The sequence below is a fragment of the Sinocyclocheilus rhinocerous genome, unplaced genomic scaffold (assembly GCF_001515625.1).
Source record: "Sinocyclocheilus rhinocerous isolate Xijiao unplaced genomic scaffold, SAMN03320098_v1.1 scaffold3349, whole genome shotgun sequence".
In the NCBI taxonomy this organism is placed as follows: domain Eukaryota; kingdom Metazoa; phylum Chordata; class Actinopteri; order Cypriniformes; family Cyprinidae; genus Sinocyclocheilus; species Sinocyclocheilus rhinocerous.
The window spans coordinates 101,676-106,526 of NW_015655404.1; the positions used below are offsets into that span (position 1 = coordinate 101,676).

At 48.8% G+C, this 4,851-nt stretch overlaps 1 long non-coding RNA gene across 1 annotated transcript; it reads left to right on the top strand.

The window, feature by feature from the left end:
- Window positions 1-908: 908 nt before the first annotated feature.
- LOC107718189 (uncharacterized) lies at window positions 909-2,404 on the top strand. Its single transcript, XR_001637390.1, has 2 exons — window positions 909-1,440; window positions 2,245-2,404. It is a non-coding gene; the product is annotated as an uncharacterized LOC107718189 (long non-coding RNA).
- The last annotated feature ends 2,447 nt before the right edge of the window (window positions 2,405-4,851 follow it).

Sequence of the window (4,851 nt, forward strand, 5' to 3'; positions counted from 1 at the left end):
GCCACCTTCATCTCCACCACCTCCGCCACCTCCAGCTCCATCACCACCACCTCCACTTTCCCATTCCTCTTCCCCACCATCTTCCCCGTCATCTTCCCCTTCCTCTTCCCCACCATCTTCCCCGCCACCTTCATCTCCACCACCCCCACCACCTCCATCACCTCCACCTTTGCCATCTGAAGAAGTAATGTATTTCTAAAGCACTGAAGTATATTTGAAACAATCAGTTCATAGCTCTTACATTTAATAGGCTATGTCTTTTTTGCCTAAAACTGCAAATTCAGTCAAGGGATTCAAGATTTAAATTGCTTTATTGCCATGGAAACAAACACCATACATGGTTTCAAACAAACACATTTTGTTTGTTCTTCTTATTATTTTTATTATTATTATTATTGATATTGAAATTTATATCTAAAATTAGATTTCACCAGTATTGTTTGTTAATTTTGTATTTGCTTTTTCCTTCTCTCTGGTACTTTGCCGATGACGAGGCAGAGAAGGACTGATTTTTTCCTTTATTTGTAAATTATTTATATTTATAATTTACTAAATAAATATTTTTACTTACCTTAACTATGGACTCAGTTGTTATTTCATTTTACTTTATGGATATGTGTGTACAAACTTCAACAAGTTCAAAAAAATGTGATTGGTTTTATCCTGTTTTAATTTAATATTACTAACTGTTCATTTGAACTTTTAATGTTACACCTAATTGATCAATATTTGAAGTCTTATATTTTAATAAACACACACACACACGCTTCCTCCCGATAGTCAAGTTTGATCGTCTTCTCGGCGCTCCACCAGGGCCCGCGAGGAGCCTTGGCGGGGCCGATCCGAGGACCTCACTAAACCATCCAATCGGTAGTAGCGACAGGCGGTGTATACAAAGGGCAGGGACTTAATCAATGCAAGCTTATGACCTGCGCTTACTGGGAATTCCTCGTTGATGGGAAATAGTTTCAATCCCCAGTCCCGATCACGAGCGGGGTTCAGCGGGTTACCCGCGCCTCTCGGCGCAGGGTAGACACACGCTGATCCGCCCATTGTGGCGCGCGTGCAGCCCCGGACATCTAAGGGCATCACAGACCTGTTATTGCTCCATCTCGCGTGGCTGAACGCCACTTGTCCCTCTAAGAAGTTGAACGCCGACCGCACGGGGCCGCGTAACTATTTAACAAGCCGGAGTCTCGTTCGTTATCGGAATGAACCAGACAAATCGCTCCACCAACTAAGAACGGCCATGCACCACCACCCACAGAATCGAGAAAGAGCTATCAATCTGTCAATCCTTTCCGTGTCCGGGCCGGGTGAGGTTTCCCGTGTTGAGTCAAATTAAGCCGCAGGCTCCACTCCTGGTGGTGCCCTTCCGTCAATTCCTTTAAGTTTCAGCTTTGCAACCATACTCCCCCCTGAACCCAAAGACTCGTGGTTGTCCAGCAGTTTCATGTGCATCGGAGCTCGTGAAATGGCTTAATTTGCATAAAAATGCACTGTCCACGGAAAGCCTGTGGAGGCCCCATCAAATAAGTTACGGGTGGGCAAGTGACAAGTGACAGCTGTAACTTATTTGACGGGGCCTCCACAGGCTTTCCGTGGACAGTGCATTTTTATATTTTGTTTGTTCTTCTTATTATTTTTATTATTATTATTATTGATATTGAAATTTATATCTAAAATTAGATTTCACCAGTATTGTTTGTTAATTTTGTATTTGCTTTTTCCTTCTCTCTAGTACTTTGCCGATGACGAGGCAGAGGAGCACTGATTTTTTCCTTTATTTGTAAATTATTCATATTTATAATTTACTAAATAAATATTTTTACTTACCTTAACTATGGACTCAGTTGTTATTTCATTTTACTTTATGGATATGTGTGTACAAACTTCAACAAGTTCAACAAAATGTGATTGGTTTTATCCTGTTTTAATTTAATATTACTAACTGTTCATTTGAACTTTTAATGTTACACCTAATTGATCAATATTTGAAGTCTTATATTTTAATAAACACACACACACACGCTTCCTCCCGATAGTCAAGTTTGATCGTCTTCTCGGCGCTCTGCCAGGGCCCGCGAGGAGCCCCGGCGGGGCCGATCCGAGGACCTCACTAAACCATCCAATCGGTAGTAGCGACAGGCGGTGTATACAAAGGGCAGGGACTTAATCAATGCAAGCTTATGACCTGCGCTTACTGGGAATTCCTCGTTGATGGGAAATAGTTTCAATCCCCAGTCCCGATCACGAGCGGGGTTCAGCGGGTTACCCGCACCTCTCGGCGCAGGGTAGACACACGCTGATCCACCCATTGTGTCGTGCGTGCAGCCCCGGACATCTAAGGGCATCACAGACCTGTTATTGCTCCATCTCGCGTGGCTAAACGCCACTTGTCCCTCTAAGAAGTTGAACGCCGACCCGGCAGCAGGACACTCTGAGCTATCAATCTGTCAATCCTTTCCGTGTCCGGGCCGGGTGAGGTTTCCCGTGTTGAGTCAAATTAAGCTGCAGGCTCCACTCCTGGTGGTGCCCTTCCGTCAATTCCTTTAAGTTTCAGCTTTGCAACCATACTCCCCCCTGAACCCAAAGACTCGTGGTTGTCCAGCAGTTTCATGTGCATCGGAGCTCGTGAAATGGCTTAATTTGCATAAAAATGCACTGTCCACGGAAAGCCTGTGGAGGCCCCGTCAAATAAGTTACAGCTGTCACTTGTCACTTGCCCACCCGTAACTTATTTGATGGGGCCTCCACAGGCTTTCCGTGGACAATGAATTAACAAGTCATAATTTAAGTTTATAATCATTTTATTATGCAAAACGTACAGTGCTACACTCGGGAAACGTGGATTTTGGTGACTTTCAACACTGCATGCCCACCCATAACTTGTTTGAAGGGGCCTCCACAGGCTTTCCGTGGACAATGCATTAACAGGTCATATGTCATAAGCGCTGCAAGTGCCCACATGCAAATTATTTGACGGGTGCCTTCACAATGGGATAAGTTGCAAGTGTCAGCGGCTCCCGGAGGCCCGAGGGGCCTCCAGTTTCACAAGAAGTTGCGTCACTCGGCCCCCAATGACATACTGAGAGGGCAAGGTCGGGAGATGCCAAGAAATATATTTCTTTGCTCTCCGTACAACTCTCTGTCTCTCATAGGCCTCTGTTGGGTAAGGGCCTGTGCAGCAGCTACTTTCTCAGTGCCCGATTGGCTCGGGAAGCGTCCAGGGCCACGAAACTCAGGGACCCGATTCGGGGGGCCCTGACAGTCCCCCGTGATGAATCTCGGGGCCCTGCGACCTTCGTGACCCCTGCGTTTCCCACGTGCCACCCCCAACTTATTCAATGGAAACTCCACAGGTGGTTCGCGGTCAAGGGGGTCTTTTTCGGCCGATCAGGCAGGTGCGGACACGGAATGCCGGACGCTGTCCCGGGGGACCGTGACGTGACGTATATGTCAATTTTGGGGCGATCGGACCTTTCTGTACGCTGTCCGAGAAACACCTATGAAAACGAATGGAATAAGTTGCACGTGTCAGCAGCCCCCGGAGGCCCAAGGGGCCTCGAGTTTCACGAGGAGTTGCGTCACTCGGCCCCCGACAACATACCGAGAGGGCTAGGTCAGGTGATGCCAAGAAATATTTTTCTTTGCTCTCCGTACAACTCTCTGTCTCTCATAGGCCTCTGTTGGGGAAGGGCCTGTGCAGCAGCTATTTTCTCAGTGCCCGATTGGCTCGGGAAGCGTCTAGGGCCACGACGCTCCGGGACCCGATTGGGGGGGCCCTGACGGTCCCCCGTGATGAATCTCGGGGCCCTGCGACCTTTGTGACCCCTGCGTTTCCGACGTCCCACCCGCAACTTATTCAATGGAAACTCCACAGGTTGTTCGCGGTCAGGGGGGGTCTTTTTCGGCCGATCGGGCAGGTGCGGACACGGAACGCCGGACGCTGTCCCGGGGGACCGTGACGTGACATATATGTCAATTTCGGGGCGATCGGACCTTTCTGTCCGCTGTCCGAGAAACACCTATAAAAATGAATGGAATAAGTTGCACGCATCAACGGCCCCCGTTCGGCCCCCGGGGGTCCTAGGGGCCCCAAACTTCACGTGCCGGTAGCGTAGGGGCCCCCGAACAACATATCGCGCAGACAAGCGTCTATCCCGAACACAAAGCCATTTGTGCACATTTGGCAAAGATCTCTCTCATAGGCCTTTTCGTCACATAGCCCCTATGACCCTCTCGAATGAATCGAAGTGCCCTGATGTGAAAAGTTGGCTGAACTGCAGAAACGCACGCTTAGAAGCGATCTAGGACTACGAACCTCTGGACCCCGGGTCGGGGGCCCCTAGGCTACCGCCGTACCGAATTTCGGGGCTCTGCGAACTTTTGACCCCTGCGTTTCTCACGTCCCACCCGCAACTTATTTAAATGGGAACTTCACAGGTGGTTCGCGGTCAAGGGGGTCTTTTTCGGCCGATCGGGCATGTGCGGACGCGGAACTCCGGACGCTGTCCCGTGGGACAGTGACGTGACGCATATGTCAATTTCGGGCCAATCGGACCTTTCTGTCCCGCTGTCCGCGAAACACCTGAAAACGAATGGGATGAGTTACACGCGTCGTACACCGTCACGCACAGGGCACGCCGTCTGGCAAGTCGACATGCGTCACGACTCATCGATATTCATATTTACCTTTAAAAATGTCTTTGCATGGAAACTGACACCCGTGACTTATTTGACGGGACCTCCACAGGCTTTCCGTGGACAATGCGTTAATAGGTCATATTTCATGAATGCGATGATTTCATTGACAAATACCTACAGTACAGTGCTCAGGAAACACCGTCT